The sequence below is a fragment of the Colobus angolensis genome, unplaced genomic scaffold (assembly GCF_000951035.1).
Source record: "Colobus angolensis palliatus isolate OR3802 unplaced genomic scaffold, Cang.pa_1.0 Scaffold79, whole genome shotgun sequence".
Taxonomy (NCBI): Eukaryota; Metazoa; Chordata; class Mammalia; order Primates; family Cercopithecidae; genus Colobus; species Colobus angolensis.
In genome coordinates this window covers 6,708,424-6,726,510 of record NW_012121709.1, presented here as the reverse complement: position 1 = coordinate 6,726,510, position 18,087 = coordinate 6,708,424, and the positions used below count along the sequence as shown (strand labels likewise).

The following is an 18,087-nucleotide window of genomic DNA, read 5'->3' as shown; positions in this document are numbered from 1 at the left end:
TTTTTTTTCAGATCGAGTCTCACTCTTTTGCCCAGGCGGGAGTGCAGTGGTACGATCTTGGCTCACTGTAACTTCCACCTCGTGGGTTCAAGCGTTTCTCCTGCCTCAGCCTCCAGAGTAACTGGGATTACAGGCGCCAACTACCACGCCCGGCTAATTTTTGTATTTTCAGTAGAGACAGGGTTTCGCCATGTTGGCTAGGCTGGTCTGGAACTCCTGACCTCAGGTGATCGCCCACCTCAGCCTCCCAAAGTGCTGGGATTACGGGTGTGAGCCACTGTGCCCAGCCCATGGCCAATTTTCTATTCTGTTCTGGACATTAGCTTTTAGTTTCAGGGCGTGTATGTGTAAATACACAAATACTTTCAAAACCATATACATACAGTTTTTAAATGACCTAGGTCAAGATTTAATAGCCGAGATTTAAAATTATAGTAACATGCCTCCATCGTCTCTTGGCAAAATTCTCTTCTGTTGTTTTATACCAGTTTCCTGTTTCCGCATGTTATTTACTAGCTTGTGAGGACAGAGATGGATTTTATTCATCTTTGCATCCCACATGCTAAGTATAGTACAAAGCACAGGGTATGAAGGATGCTCAGTCAATGAGAATTGCGTGAATTAATGAATGATCAGCAAACTAGTAGGTTATATTTATGTCCACACTTTGTTTCTTATCCTCATTGAGAGCTATTTAAAATACGTATATCTAAAAGGTATTAAAGAGACAATGGGCACACCTGTAATCCCAGCACTTTGGGAGACTAATGCAAGAGGATTGCTTGAGCCCAGGAGTTCAAGACCAGCCTGGGCAACACAGTGGAAATCCTCTCCCAACCCCCACCCCCCACTCCGTCTCTACAAAAAGTACAAAAATTAGCTGGGCATGGCATTGCATGCCTCTAATCCCAGCTCCTCAGGAGGCTGAGGTGGGAGGATCACTTGAACCTGTGAGATGGAGGTTGCATGAGCCATGATCACCCCACTGCATTCCAGCCTGGGTGATAGAGCAAGACCCTGTCTAAAAATAAAATAAAGAGAGAGAGATAATGATTCCTTTGGAATGTAAGAATAAATGTTAGCATTATTCATCTGCTACATAAAAAACAGCAAGAGACAGTGGAAGGAGAGAGGGCCTTAGACTGGGAAAGATCTGGGCAGCTAAAGATTTTGGCTCCATTACTATGTCTGCTGCCTGACCCTGGGCAGTTACTTAAGTCTTCATTAAAGCTCTCAGTTATCTCAACTGTAAAATAAGAATCCATACCTCTCAGGATCTGTGAAAAGAATAAATGAAGTGATTTTTTTAAAGTGCCAAGCACAGTGACACATAGGAAGTGCTTAATGGTAGCTGTTTATTGTGTTTGTGAAATAGAGTCTTGCTCTGTCACCCAGGCTGGAGTGCAGTGGTGTGATCTTGGCTCACTGTAATATCCGCCTCCCAGGTTGAAGCAGTTCTCCTGCCTCAGCCTCTGGAGTAGCTGCAATTACAGGCACCCGCCACCACGCCTGGCTAATTTTTGTATTTTCAGTAGGAGAGTTTCACCATGTTGGCCAGGCTGGTCTCAAACTCCCGGGCTCAAGCGATCCTCCTGCCTTGGCCTCCCAAAGTGCCAGGATTACAGGCATGAGCCACTGTGCCTGGCCTCTTTATTATTTTAATCACTTGAAACAATTTCATATTGTGTATGTGTGTGTTCTACTCCTACTATCTAATCATTTGCTGAATCTCATAGCTGGCTCCTGACTTTTTTCAAAAAGAATAATTAATAGATTCATACATAAAAAAATTGAAACTCAGAAAGGATAAATGACTTCCAAAGGTCACAGAGACAAGGTAAGGACAGCCATGACAATTTTCCAGTCTCCTTTTCATTTTCATTCTTCCTAAATACACTGTTACTCTCTTATTCTCCCTAAAGTATGGCTGAGTTTGACACTCACGTTTTCAAAACCTTTAGTAATTCCCCATGACCTACCAAACTCAGTACAGATTTATAAACTTGTTTTTTGTTTGTTTGTTTGTTTGTTTTTTGAGACGAAATTTTGCTCTTGTTGCCCAGGCTGGAGTGCAATGGCGTGATCTCGGCTCACTGCAACCTCTGCCTCCCGGGTTCAAGTGATTGTCCTGCCTCAGCCTCCCGAGTAACTGGGATTACAGGCACGCATCACCACACCCAGCTGATTTTGTATTTTTAGTAGAGACAGGGTTTCTCCACGTTGGTCAGGCTGGTCTCAAACTCCTGACCTCGGGTGATCTGCCCATCTCGGCCTCCCAAAGTGTTGAGATTATAGGCGTGAGCCACCACACCCAGCCTATAAACCTGTTTTTAGGCTCCTATCAGCCTGTTTCTGTCTGTCTGTCTGTCTGTCTCTCTCTCTCTCTCTCTCTCTCCCTCTCTCTCTCTCTCTCACACACACACACACACACACACACACACACACACACACACACACACACACACACACAGTGCCTTGACCAGACTGGTCTTACTAGCCAAGTGCTTACTGATGTGCCCCATTCAGGATTTTGTTCCATTTCTTTTGCCTAGTATGCCTTCTGTTCCTCATTTCCAGAACCACCTCTAATGCCATATTTCATGAATCCTTCTCTGCTTATCCTCCTTGCTACTCTCTCCTTTGAATTCCTTAAGTACTTGATTTGTACATTTTCTTATTATATAATATTCTCTCTAATACTAAATTATAGGATACTTCTTAGATGTCCATATTCTTAATTTTAAAAGTACAGTGTTTTATACATCTAACCTAGTGTCTTGCAACTAGTATCTTGTCAAATTGTATGAAATGTAAATACTTTAGGTTCAAAATAATATTTAAATATAATTATACATACAATTCTGTGTTCTATTATAAGATATACTTATTGCTGCCAGTGGAGATAATGTGGATTCCTAGAGAAGAATTCACTTGTGATCCTGACAGTTGGTGAATTTGATGCCATTGGTAACAAGCATATGGAAACTTGTATGTTTGTTTTTAACATTGATAATATTCTCTAAAGTGGCCTTTGACTCAGTGTTTCGTATTTGTTATTTTATTTCCTTAAGTGGTATTTTTATCAGATTGGTATTTGGAAGTTTGTTTTCCTGTCTCTTTCTTTCTTTTTTTATTTGATACAGAGTCTTTCTCTGTTACCCAGGCTGGAGTGCAGTGGCACAATTCGGCTCACTGCCACCTCTGCCTCCCGGGTTCAAGCAATTCTCCTGCCTCAGCTTCCCAAGTAGCTGGGATAACAGGCACATGCCACTACACCCAGCTAGTGTTTTGTATTTTTAGTAGAGATGGGGTTTTGCCATGTTGGGCAGGCTGGTCTCGAATTCCTAACCTCAGGTGATCCATCCACCTTGGCATTCCAAAGTGCTGGGATTACAGGCGTGAGCCGCCACACACCTGGCCTGTTTTCTTTTCTCTAGCTATTAGCAACAATTGAAATAAGACTGTCATTTTCAACAGAAGGTAGATGTTCACTTGAGTCAGAGGAGAGCCTGGGAGAGGGAGGCTTAGCACTCTGGTCTTCCAAAGCAATTTTTCTTACTGTGTGATCTAGGCAATTTGCAACTATGAACAAATAAACTTATTGTTCCATCTTTCCTACCGTATCCTTCTCCATAGCACTTGCCGCCTTCTCACATGCCAGATATTTTGCTTGTTTTATATTCCCACGTGCAAACTTGTCCACCCCGTAGCCCGCAGGCTGCATGCACCCCAGGATGGCTTTCAATGGGGCACAACACAAATTTGTAAACTTTCTTAAAACATTATGAGATTTATATGAGATTTATGCACAGACTTTTTTTTTTAAGCCCATCAGCTATTGTTAGTGTTGGTGTATTTTATGTGTGGCCCAAGACAATTCTTCATCTTCCAGTGTGGCCCAGGGAAGCCAAAAGATGGGACACCCCTAAATTTTAGGGTCTATGAAAGCGAGGATTTTTATTTTATTAATCGCTATATCTCCAACTCATAGAACAGTGCCTAGCAGTTAGCAGTTACACAATAAATATTTCTTGACTGACTAAATAGAGAAATTTGGCTTTGAGAGTTCCTCCGATTTGTTGGCTAAAAAGGTTTCATTATTTTAAAAATAAGGAAGTCTCCAGACTGCTTTCCACAGTGGCTGGACTAATTTACATTCGCAGCATCAGTGCATAAGCAGGCCCTTTTCACTGAAGCCTCACCGGCATGTTTTTTATTATTATTATTATTTATTTATTAATAGTTTGAAAAACTACCTTTTGATGACTATGCTCACTACCTGGGTGATGGGATCCATACCCCAAACCTCAGCATCATGCAATATTCCCATGTAGTAAACCTGTACATGTACCCCCTGTATCTAAATAAAAGTTGAAATTAAAAAAAAAAAATAAGGAAATAAAATCCTAGCCAGGTGCAGTGGCTCACACCTGTAATCCCACCACTTTGGGAGGCTGAGGCAGGTAGATCACTTGAGGTCAGGAGTTCAAGACCAGCCTGGCCAACATGGTAAAACCCCATCTCTACTAAAAATACAAAAATTAGCTGGATGTGGTGGTGCACACCTGTAATCCCAGCTACTTAGAGGCTGAGGCATGAGAATCGCTTGAACCCGGGAGGCGGAGGTTACAGTAATCCAAGATTGTGTCACTGCACTCCAGCCTGGGTGACAGAGTGAGACTCCATCTCAAAAAAAAAAAAAAAAAACTAAGGAAGTGAATGATAGTTTGGAAGAATAGTATTCATCTGCAAACTCTGCTCTCGGGGTTTTACATTTGTCTTGGAGCAACCTTGAATTTACTATATTTTTATTTCATTGAATACAAACGCAAGCCATTCCTACCACCACACCATACATCCAAGATGACTGTATCTCATTCTGGCTAAAACCTAAGAAAACTGTTCACTGTAATGAAGTCTAGTGGAAGCTTGATGACATGGCTTTTAGGCATTAAAGTCAATAAGATCAAAATAATAATAAAATTCAGTACAGGGGCATTATCCCTTGATAAGAAAACTTCACTTGTTTTGCTTAGATGCTGATATTGACCCTGAAAATTGGTGAAATCAAGCTTCTGATGTTAATTTAGGGTTGTTATCAGTTTTCTGCATGTACATGTAATTGGGTTTGAAATGTGTTTTAAGCCTGAATTAAAAGAACTTAGTCACTGATGACTCATAGTGAGAAGTTTTTCCTTTTCCCCGCTGGAACATATGCTTTTACCTCCAACATGCCCTTTTACAAACAATTAAAACATAAAGAATGCTACTTTTGTGTGACAGTTTCTGGAAAAGTTCTGTTTAGGTTTAAAGTGGTGACCACTTATTACAATGCTTCTTAGTAACTACGCTAACTACAATTGAGTTTCCAAATTTCCATACAAATTTCTTAGTCTCTGCCTTTATGGAAGTTTCCTCATTATATATGAAATCCTCAGAAAGTATACACTAGATAGTATATGGATGACCACAGGGACTTTATTTTGTTCATTATTGTATTCCTACCTAGTGCCTAGAACAGTACCCTGCACATAGAAGCCAATTAGTAAATATTTGTTGAATGAAATCACATAATTTTTTTTTTTGAGACAGAGTCTAGCTCTGTCACCCAGGCTGGAGTGCAGTGGTGCGATCCTGGCTCACTGCAGCCTCCGCCTCCTGGGTTCAAGTGATTCTCCTGCCTCAGCCTCCCAAGTACCAGGGATTACAGGCGCCTGCCACCATGCCCAGCCATTTTTGTATTTTTAGTAAAGATGGGGTTTCACCATGCTGGCCAGGCTGGTGTCAAACTCCTGACCTCAAGTGATCCGCCTGCCTCGGCCTCCCAAGGTGCTGGGATTACAGGTGTGAGCCACTGCGTCCAGCCCCATGCATTCTTAATAATCGTGCATCTTAGAAAAATAATGAAAGTATTGAAATCCATTTTCTCCAGCTTTTTTGAATTAGGCAATCATCAATTCACAATCAGTCTAGTTTGGGTGTCTCTCGGTATTAGCCCAAGGTAGTTCTGTTCGAATAGTTCCTAGCATTGCTTGTGCCAATCTTAAATCTTCTTTAGTGGATCTCTTACAAAAGGAAGGGTGAATTGCCGCCACCCATAGGCACTTGCACCTGTGGGAACCAATGGGCGTTGTAACAGGAAATACTTCAGCTTGCAGTACTGATAGTAATGTGTGGCACCCAGGTCACGCTGTTTTTATCTGCAGTTCCTTTTTAGTATTGTACGAAGTTTCTTGATGATTTTTTAATACATAAGTTTAAAAGAGAATTAACTTTCAATTTGCAAATTAAAATGAGAATGGTTGCCTTTTCTTCATTATCAAGAAATGGTGAGTTGTCCTCCTGTAAGTAAATTGGTTCTTTTCTTTCTAATATTGTATTCCATGAAACCTTACTCTGGTATGCAGGGAGAGTGGAGGGTGCCTAAGTTGTAAAATAATTAAAACTTAAGCTGATATAATTATCAATAATAGTAACCAGTTCTGATATCTACTTGATACCATAACAGTGAGCATTGATAGACTTTCGTATATTTTTTACATAAGATTAGCTTGAGCAAGTTTTCCTCTTTTGTAGGTACGGGGGGGAAATTCTGGAAAAATTTTTAGAGAGTTCTTTCTAAAATGTCGAAATGCAAAGCTATATAAATTGCTGTTGACGTTAGCTGTCTGACCAGGAAGTACTCTCTTTAAGCCTCACTTATAAAACTAAGTGTCTGTAATAACTTCCTTTCTCGGGATGAAGGTGCTGATAGCCTGGGGTGTTCTTATAACTTAAGTTCAGTTTTTCCTGTGAGGAAGAGGCAGTTTTTTAAATGAAGCCATCTCTGGGGAAATCGTATTGATTGTTGTAGCTAAATACGGAATTTGTAAAGTCTTAATATGTTGAACTGGAAATATAGGACATGCATTTGAGATCTACTGTGAGTAAGTGTCATTGGTATTTTATTTTACATTTAATGTTTTATTTTAAATATGGTTTGTGTCTAAACACTGTTAAAAAATGAGTAAACTCTGTTGAATTTCATGTGAAATATTTATGGCCTTAGCTCAAAATCCAGCTGAGAGTAATCAACCTCAAAAGTCATTGGATTCATGTGCTCTATTTAATTTGTAGTTTGATATTCTACAAATAAAAGTGGCATTTTTTTCTTTCTCCTGATTAAGCAAGGTAAATGCTGAGCATCAAATAAAATACCAAAATTTTGTCAGAAGAGTCTTTTAAACAAAAAACTTGAAATATATTAAAGATCATCTTAAATGGATGCAGTTTATGCTAATGGATGATATTATTACTTTAAAACAATATTTCACAATCAAGTTACTCAAAGTGGCAAACTATTCATGCTAGAGATCTTTAAAAGTAACAAGCCTGCCTCCTGTTTTTCTTCATTCACAGAAAGGGAAAATAGTATAGAAAGCAGAGCAGTTTCTTGAATGTAACACTAAATTTAGAGACAGAAAAGTCAGAGGGTTTGGTCACATTTATTTTGTTTTGTAACTTTTAAAATCAATTTAATACATAGGGTTAGCTACTTATTAAAGTATAAAAATAAAACACATTGGTATTAACAATTTACATGATTACTATAGTCCCATAAAATGAATTTAAAGTAGGAAAACAGATACTTTTTTTTTTGACATGTCATCATTTGTATGTTAAACAGTTAATGCAAAATATGTTATAAATCAGGAAAGCTACCTTAATTTCTTTACCAACTTCACTAGTCTCTTGGAATGAGGTTTAAATGAAATACATAGGCTAACATGTGACTGTGATATCCAAACTCATAATACTGTGCAGGTTAAATGTGTAAATTAAGTCTTATAATTTTACATAGGATGTTTTCATTTAAGAAGCATTGCAGTGGATATTACTAATGGGGGCGCTATTCTTTCTAATGTATGAGAAAGGAAATTTTAAGTGTCAGATAATCTTTAAAATTTGATGTCGTATAGCATGTGCTTTTTCCTTAAGATTTATGAATGTTTAAAACTTAAAAGTACAAATTATGTAAATTTCAGCTTTCATAGAGAGGCCTTTTATGATTGTCTGAATGTTATATTAGCAGTCCAGAAATATCCCAGTCATAGCCTGGATGGGGGTGAAGCAGAGGAAGTGGGTGGTGCTTCATGATGACAGATTATTGCAGATTATATGGCTGCCTGCCAAAATGACACTCGTTGAAGGAAAAAGTAGAAGTTACAAACTGCATCCTATTAATTTGTACATGTTTATTTAACCACTTATAACTGTTTGCTTGTTTTATACACAGATGACAAGTTTTAAACTCCTGAATTACTTAAAACGTGCTTAACCTTCTATAGTTTATCGTGGCCATATTCCTTATATCTGATCTGCAGAGATCACACTGACCCTTTTGTGGAAAGCCACGTGTTGGCAGAAAAAAAGACGGGGGAAGGATGACAGAATTTAAAACTACAACTGCTTTATTTTCTAGTTAAAAATAGTTCTGAGTTAAAATGTAAGGATGTCCCATCACATGTGGACAATTTATATAAAATATAGCATACTAATACAAATAATCATGTCTTATGAAAAAGTTTATAGTTCTCGATTGTTCTGGTTTAGCTTGAAATTGAGATTCTTACTGTTGCAACATAAAAGGAAGCTTTGTGAAGGAAATATGACATCTCTGCCCAGATGCATGAGGAGGGAATTACAGTGGGGAGTTATTTTTAGAAGTATCTTATGAATACATTTCATGTACTAAGAACATTTTTTAAAGGTTAGTTTCACTGGTAGGAGTTACGCAAGTTGCTCGGGTCACTGGATATTCTATTAAGAAATCATTTTTATGTCACCAACCTAGTTAGTCTTAAACTGACTGATCTAAGTAGTAGCTTGCTTATTTATTTATTTAATTTGAGACAGTCTCACTCTGTCACCCAGGTTGGAGTGCAGCAGCACAGTCATAGTTCACTTCAGCCTTGAACTCCTGAGCTCAAGTAATCCTCCTGCCTCAGCCTCCCCAGTAGCCGAGACTACGGGCATGTGCCACCATGCCTGGCTAATTTTTTAAAGTTTCCTTTTTTTGAAAAGAGGGAGTCTTGCTCTGTTGCCCAGGCTGGTCTCAAAATCCTGGCCTCAAGAGATCCTCCTACCTCTGCCTCTGAAAGCTCTGGGATTACAGGTGTGAGCCACTGCACATGGCCATAGCATTTTTTAAAATGTGACCAAATTGAGGCCAGGCGTGGTTGCTGACGCCTGTAATCCCAGCACTTTGGGAGGCCGAGATGGGTGTATCACTTGAGGCCAGGAGTTTGAGACCACCCTGGCCAACATGGTGAAGCCCCATCTCTACTGAAAATACAAAAATTAGCTGGGTGTGGTGGTGTAAGTCTGTAATCCCAGTTACTCAGAAGGCTGAGGCATGAGAATCACTTGAACCCGGGAGGTGGAGGTTGCAGTGAGCCAAGATCAAGCCACTGTACTCCAGCCTGGGCGACAGAGCGACACTCCATCTCAAAAAAAAAAAAAAAAAGGGACCACGTTGAGAAGATATTGAGGTCCTGTCAATACCATCAAATAGTAATGCAAGTTATCCTACTAAAAGAGGGGAAGGGACAGTTAGATTCCCAGTGCATAGTAGTGTCCCATTCTCCTTCAGGCATAGAATGCCATGTTTTCAGTTCAAGGAAAGGCTGGAAGTGAGTCAAGGAATCTATCATTTGTATCTCACAATTCTTAGAATTGATGCCCTTCCCTAATCCTTTTACACGATCAGCAGCATGTCCAGGTTTCTTATATTTCTTACTTTCGGTTTCTGTCACATAGGTTTGGGATTGGCAGGGTAGTTTAATGTTTAATAAGAGTGTGGCAGATAAACATGTCTGCCACCTACTAGCTTTGTGACTTTGCACAAATCCCTTAACCTCCCCGAAACCTCAGTTTCTTCTTCTGTAAAATGGATATAATTATAGTACCTACCTCACAGGATTGTTGTGAGGATTAAATGAAATAACGTATGAAAAGCATAATTTTGGCCACACACTGTAAAGGAGGAGCTCAGTGTGTAAGAATAGTTATGCTTATTTTTGCCATTTTTGGATATTTCAGTTCTCATTCATAACTTCACCAGAAAATGATCATGGAAAGAGATATAACAACACATGGCATTATGTATAGATAATAAAGTCAACATTATAATAATAGAAGTATTTAGAAAGTGCCAGAAGAAGGAGGCAGGGATTGACTGTAGATTTAATATTCATCAAAATGATTATATACTCTGACAAATTTCACTTTAGTAACATTTTTCATTTTGCTTCAAGTGAGATAATTTCCTCCCAATTTGATGGAACAACTCAGGAAACAACATGGTGAAGTGTTGATTTCTTAAAATGTGATTTTCTCAGTAGAGTCTGTTTGTTGTCTTCTGAGTGCACCCCTCAGATAAAGTTAGGACTATGTCTTAAGATTTTAGATCAACTAAAAAAATTTTTTTTGTTTCGGTGACAATAGAACGTGGATATTTACATGTATATTTGAATACAATAGTCCCCTCTTATCCTCAGTCTTGCTTTCTGTGGTTTTAATTACTCATGGTGAACTGTGGTCTGAAAATACTAAAGCGGAAAATTGCAGAAATAAACTATTCATGAGTTTTATTTTATTTTATTTCATTTTATTTTATTTATTTTGGGACAGAGTCTCACTTTGCCACCTAGGCTGGAGTGCAGTGGTGCGATCGTAGCTCACTGCAGCCTCAGACTCAAACTCCTGGACTCAAGGGGCCCTCCTGCCTTGATCTCCCAGATAGCTAATTAAAAAAAAAAAAAAATTGTAGAGACAGGATGTATTAGTCTGTTTTTCTGCTGCTAATAAAGACATATCTGAGGCTGGGTAATTTATACAGGAAAGAGGTTTAATGGACTTACAGTTCCATGTGGCTGGGGAGGCCTCAAAATCATGGCAGAAGGCAAGGAGGAGCAAGTCACGTCTTACGTGGACGGCAGCAGGCAGAAAAGAGAGCTTGTGCGGAGAAACTCCCCCGATAAAACCATCAGATCTCATGAGAACAGCACAGGAAAGACCCCGTGATTCACTCAGCTCCCACCGAGTTCCTCCCACAACGCTTGGGAATTGTGGGAGCTACAATTCAAGATGAGATTTGGGTGGGAACATAGCCAAACCATATCACAAGGTCTTGTTATGTTGCCCAGGCTGGCCTCAAGCGATCCTCTGACCTTGGCCTCCCAAAGTGCTGGGATTACAGGTGTGAGCCACTGTGCCTGGCCCCATTCATGAGTTTTAAATTGCTTACCCTTTTGAGTAGTGTGATGAAATCTCCTGCTGACCTACTCCTTCTAGCCAGGGAAATGAATTATCCTTTGTCCAGCCTATCCACACTGTAGATGCTACCTACCTGTTCGTCACTTAGTAGCTGGTTGTGTTGGTTATCAGATTGACTATTGTGGTACCTCAGTGCTTGTGTTCAAGTAACCCTGATTTTACTTAATAATGGCCCCAAAGTGCAAGAGTATTGTAGCTAATTTATAAATTAAGCTTCATCGTAGTTATGTATGCATAGGAAAGGAAATAGTATATATAGTGTATATATATATATCTATGGTTTCATAAATCCACTGGGTGTTCTAGAACATATTCCCCACACATTAAGGGCAACTACTATATAAACAATGTTTTCTGTTCTCCCCATCTGAGACTCTAGGGTTCATATCTTGTAATGGTTTAACTTTGTTGATGTATTAAAAATATTAAACTAATTCTTACAGAAGCAGATTTTCATGGGGATGTGTTAGCAAAACATGTGAAATTTAGGGGACACCCGCAGTAAATTCACTAAACCAAACAGGGAAACTCCTTATTGGATACTTGAAAAAAAAAATGTTTAGCCGTTGTGAATACACTTCTAGTGTTTAAAATTTCAGGGCATTAATCTGTGGTGTAACCCCTTTGTCTCCTAGCCAACTCCTGGATTATTCCATGTTTTTCCTTGTTTCTGGGAATTCCTAACATTATAGTCTCAAGGCTCATTACATCGCTGCTAAAATGCACTGTACCTCTGCACTTATCCTATTCAGACCCTTGTTGCCTCATTCCTGGACTACCACAGTGGCCTGCCTTCATTTCAGTCTCTTTTTTCCAACTCATCATGATGAATCTTTAAATGCTACTTCTAGCATGTCACTCCCTTTTCAGAGAGCTTCAGTGGCTCCCTGTTTTCCACTATGTTAAATCTAACTTCTCCTTAACTTTCAACACCCTTTCTAATTTGCCCGTACACTGTTTATCCAGCTTCATTTCCTATGATCTTGGGCCTATTCTTTCTGTTCTGTTGAAGTCAGTCTCTCACACACACCAAACTCATTCAAGTCTGTGCCTTTTACTTCGCCAAAAAAGCCCTTGCTTGGAGCTTCTCGCTGCCTACTCAGATTTTACCATTCCTTCAAGATCCTGTGTAAAGTGTACTTCCTGTTGGATGCTTTTCCTACTCCTACTATTTTCCTGCAAATTCTCAGGTGACTTTTAATTTGGCAAACCAATGAACAAAAATGTGTGTAGTGTCTTATATCACACACTCTTGTACCTTCACTAATGTAAACATTTTGAATACAAACACTATATCTTTTAGCTAAATCTTTCACAGTTCCTAGCATAATGCGGAGGAAACTGATTTTGAAGAGAAAGAACAAGTAGTAAATGTATTTCATCATGCTTATCTAAAGTCAACTCAGGCCAGGCATTGTGGCTCCCTCCTGTAATGCCAACACTTTGGGAGGTTGAGGTAGGTGGATCACCTGAGGTCAGGAGTTCGAGACCAGCCTAGCCAACATGGTGAAACCTTTTCTCCACTAAAAATACAAAACTAGCTAGGCATAGTGGCACACGCCTGTAATCCCAGCTACTTGGGAGGCTGAGGCAGGAGAATTGCTTCAACCCTGGTGGTGGAAGTTGTAATGAGCCGAGATCATGCCACAGCACTTCAGCCTGGGCAACAGAGCGAGACTCTGTCTCAAAAAATAAATAAAATAAAAATAAATAAAATAAAATCAGTAACCCTAGTAATATGGTAATGTTGAAGGTACCTGAATATTTTTCCTATTTGTGTCCAGTCTGTCACCTCATTTACATTAAAATGTGAGACAAATGAAGACAGTTTTGTAATTGGTTACAGATTGATATGTTTGCTTTTCTTTTTGAGAAACTATATATGTGTGTGTATCTATACAGATACACATACACACATATATTTGTATATATGATTTTTTTTTGAGACAGAGTCTCACTTTGTTACCCAGGCTAGAATGCAGTGGCACAATCTGCAGAGGCTCACTGCAACCTCTGCCTGCCGGGATCAAGTGATTCTCCCTGCCTCGGCCTCCTGAGTAGCTGGGATTACAGGCGCACGCTACCACACCCAGCTAATTTTTGTATTTTTAGTAGAGACGGGGTTTCACCATGTTGGTCAGGCTGGTCTCAAACACCTGACCTTGTGATCCACCTGCCTCGACCTCCCAAAGTGCTGGGATTAAAGTGATATAGCCAGCTGCCATTGGAGAGGTATAGTTTTGATATTAACAGCTTTCCATCTTTAACTATAGATTAAATATAATCATTTAATTTTACACAACCAAGAAGCATTTGTACCCAATTCTTCAAGTAACCTAAGTACAATTAAGTGCCTACTGTGTTATAAGGTGAGGCTCTGTGAAGATGTGCCCTGCAAAAACTATTAGGGAATTCTGTTAGGCAAGATGAAGTGTTATTCAGATGTTTAAAGATAGGAATACTTATTACTTCAATTGGGTGTTATAATCAGTCTCCTATCTTTTTAAATAATATATACTTTGTATTAATGCCAAGGAGCTTATAGGACACCTAAATGAAAACTTTTAAAATGTAAAATGTTTTATATATGTAAGAGTATGGATATTTGAAAATGTCTGGTTAATGCTTTGAGTTTGTTCTGATGCTTGCCTGTAGATGCAGCCAGTAACACCATACTCTCTGTCCATTTATTTACTCAATAAATATTTGCTGAGCATCTTCTCAGGTCAGGCCTTGGACTAGTGCTAAATAGGACTATGTTTCTTCCTTAACTAATAAGGAAACAATTGAACTATTTAGGTACAGCAATGCTGCAGAGACCCATATGATACTAGACAAACACAAAGCAAGGGCACTGAATCATCCCTTGTTCCAGTTACCTAAACAAGTATACAAACTACTTCTCTATTCCTAGTTATGCCTCAGATTTCCTTTTTTTTTTTTTTTTTTTAATTTCTTTTCTTGAGACAGAGTTTCACTCTGTCACCTAGACTGGAGTGCAGTGGTGCAATCTCAGTTCACTGCAGCCTCTGCCTCCCGGGTTCAAGCGATTCTCGTGCCTCAGCCTCCCAAGTAGCTGGGATTACAGGCATGTGCTACCACGCCCGGCCACAATTTTTTGTATTTTTAGTAGAAACGGAGTTTCACCATGTTGACCAGGCTGATCTCGAACTCCTGACCTCAAGTGATCCGCCCGCCTTGGCCTCCCAAAGTGCTGGGATTATAGATGTGAACCACCGCACCCAGCCTCTTTTTTTTTTTTTTTTTTAAGATGGAGTTTTGGTTTTGTTGCTCAGGCTGGAGTACAATGGCACGGCCTCGGCTCACTGCAACTTCCACCTCCCAGGTTCAAGCGATTCTCCTGCCTCAGCTTCCCAAGTAACAGGGATTACAGGTGCCCACCACCATACCCAGCTAATTTTTTGTATTTTTAGTAGAGACAGAGTTTCACCATGTCGGCCAAGCTGGTCTCGAACTCCTGACCTCAGGTGATCCACCCTCCTCAGCCTCCCAAAGTGCTGGGATTACAGGCATGAGTCACCATGCCTGGCCTCAAATTTGTCTTGTAGCTGAAGACCAGTCATTTAAACTTGTTGCTCCATGGGATGGACAACAGCAGTAACAATTACTGAATGAGTGCTTGTTAGGTGCTAGGTATTACAATATATGCTTTATATAATGAGTATCTCGACGAACCTCTATAATGGATATTTTTGTAGATTCACACACATATTCTTACATAGACTTTACAGGGGTGTATACTGATGTTCAGAGAAGTTAAGTAGCTTGTTCAAGACCTGTGGCAGAACCTGGACTTAAACTCAGTTCTATGCCTGTGTTTATAACTGTTGTGCCATGCTACCTCTCATTGTGAAGATTAGAAATAAGTAACTCTCTACTGTTCTCTTCGTGCCTACAGGATAAGTGCTACATAGCCCCAAGGTGTCATTCATATATGACAATAAAAAAGCTGGTTAGATAACATAGCAACAGTAAAAAGTTGTGGACTATTCAGTGAAGTTATGGGCTATTCAATACAGTTTAGGATTTTTAAAAAATCATTTTAGGCATACGAAATAACTATAAGGTTTTGTTCATTTGAAATAATAATTTTATGTTATATTGTGAGTCCTCATAATGACTTTGTAAGGCATTCTATCCTCACTTCGTAGATGAGGTTATGAAGGCTTAGAGAAGTTTAGCCGCATCCTAAAGATGCCACAGTTAAGTAAGAGAGTTAAGTGGCAGATTTGGCTTAAACCTAGATTTGCTAATTGAAAAGGTCAGAGCTCTTTTCCATTATACCACAAATTGAAGCTGTCATTTGGGGGGTGAAACTCATAACTGTGTTTTTTTTGTTTTGTTTTAGATAAAATTGTATGATATAAAACGTACCTTTTTAAAGTATAAAATTCATATTTTTAGCATATTTGTGATGTTATTACAACCCTCACCACTATCTAACTCTAGAACATTTTCATTATACCAAAAAGAATTTTGCACTTGCAGTTATCCCCAACCTCTGGTAAGCACTAATTTACTTTGTGTCTCTATGGATTTGCCTACTCTGGATATTTTGTATAAATGGAACAAGACAATACGTGTCTTTTTGTGTCTGACATCTTCACTTAGCATAAGGTTTTGAGATTCATCCACAATGTAGCGTACATCAGTGATGATTCCTTTTTATGGCCAAATAATATTTCATTATATCTGTATGCTACATTCTGATTATTCAAGAGTTGATAGATATTTTGGTTGCTTCCACTTTTTGGCTATTAATAATGCTTCTTTGACTATAAATATACAAGTTTTTACATGAACGTATTTTTCCATTCTCTTGGGTATATACCTAGAGTGGAATTGCTCATAATTACTTTTTGTAAAATACCTAAAATGAAAATACTTTGAAATGATTTGAATCAGCCAGCGTAGTGGCTCATGCCTGTAATCCCAGCACTTTGGGAGGCCAAGGCGGGCAGTCACCTGAGGTCAGGAGTTTGAGACCAGCCTGGGCAACATGGTGAAACCCTGACTCTACTAAAAATACAAAAATTAGCTGGGTGTGGTGGTGAGCACCTGTAATCCCAGCTACTTGAGAGCCTGAGGCAGGAGAATTGCTTGAACCTGGGAGGCAGAGTTTGCAGTGAGCCGAGAACGCGCTACTGTACTCCAGCCTGGGCGACAAGAGTGAGACATGTTCCAAAAAAAAAAAAAAGAAATTATTTGAGTCATTTATTCAGCACTTATCCCTCCCCCATCCCTCACAAAAACACACATGATATTGTGTATTTAGCTAATCTGTTATCCCATATCTCTTCTTCAGAAATAAGGCAGAAGCAGACTTTAGCTCAGATGCTGGACAAGTAGTCTTTAATTCCAGATGAACAGTCTGTGTTTAACACTTCCTCCTCCATTGAAGGCAGTATGCAAAGCAAATAAGAATCCTGATGCAAGTTGTGTTCAATTAATGGAATTAAGAAAGGTCCATGTCCTTTAAAAGCAAGACAGAATGACATCAAGGTCAACAAGAAGTTGTCAGGTACTTTCTATACATGAAGAAGGAAGAGATTACTTTCGTACTAGGGAGATGGGGTAATATGGAGATGGAGTTTGAACTGAGTCTTGAATGCTGGATACCTTTTCAGCAGGTGTGGTGGACATAATGTATTTTTTGGCCTAGTTCAGACATTGTGAACAAAATGTAGGATACTCAGGGATAGTGGCAAATCAAAAGCCTTAGAGCCACATAACAAGAGGTTTGAACTTTGAACAGTAGGTAGTGAGGAACCATTTAAGATATCTGAATAGAAAAGACTGATGCAATCAGAGCCTTTGAAAGATTACTCCATCAATAGTTTGTAGAATGACTTAAAGGAAGAAAGAAATTGAGAATGAGAACTTGGATTAGTAGTGAGGTTCTGGAAGTAGGACAGCCTCAGTGGAAAAGGAGAAAAGCAGCTTGTGAGATTTATTGAGGGCATTAACGACTTGGCATAGAGAGCTAAAAGAATAGGAGTGAATCAGATAAATGAGAGAAAGTGTAGGGTAGAGAGAGGAAGCTCAGCACAGAGTTTTGTGCTAAGAGGTCGAGAGAAGTAGCATAAGCCAGAAGAGGTGGGTTGAAAAGAAACTCCTAGAGGACAGTGCCACACAAACCAAGAAACAACCTTGTAAGGAGATGCTGCATAGAGGTTATGGAAGGATATGACCTGAGAGGACTCCTGTTGGATTTGGAAATGAGGAGGCTGGAGCTAGTGAGTTGCCAGAGCATCTTCCTGTCAGGAAAAGCTCCCTCTCCTTGAGCATGCTATAGGCCAAAAAGAGGATTTGGGAGAGAGGAAGCAACTGTGGATTAAAGACAAATGGGAGGGGTGCATTAATGAAGTGAGAAGGTAGTAGGATAAAGAATTAAGAGCCTTGTGGCTCATACCTGTAATCCCAGCACTTGGGAAGGCCTAAGTAGGAGGAATGCGGGAGCCCACCTAGCCTGGGCAATAAAGTGAGACCTCATCTCTACAAATGATAATTTTTAAAAAAAAAATTAGCTAGGTGTGGTGACACATGCCTGTGATCCCAGCTACTCAGGAGGCTGAGGTGGAGGATCACTTGAGCACGAGCAGTCAAGGCTTCAGTGAGCCAGGATCATGATCATGCCACTGTACCCTAGCCTGGGTGACAGAGCGAGACCTGGTCTAAAAAAAGAAAAAAGGCCTATTGTTGGAGAGAAGTGCTTGACCTGATAAAGGAAAACTGAAGGATGAAGACGAA

The 18,087-nt window shown here is 39.5% G+C and overlaps 1 protein-coding gene across 2 annotated transcripts in view; it reads left to right on the top strand.

Annotated features, from left to right (window-relative positions):
• Window positions 1-18,087, top strand: part of TAOK3 (TAO kinase 3) — a 248,328-nt gene that overhangs the window by 7,676 nt on the left and 222,565 nt on the right. Inside the window, exon 1 of one of the 2 annotated variants that reach the window (XM_011928714.1) lies at window positions 6,130-6,344. The exons of the other annotated variant lie outside the window; for it this stretch is intronic. The gene's annotated coding sequence lies outside the window, so the exon portion shown is untranslated. Of the gene's footprint in view, window positions 1-6,129; window positions 6,345-18,087 lie in introns of those variants that run through there. 2 annotated transcript variants of the gene reach the window in all.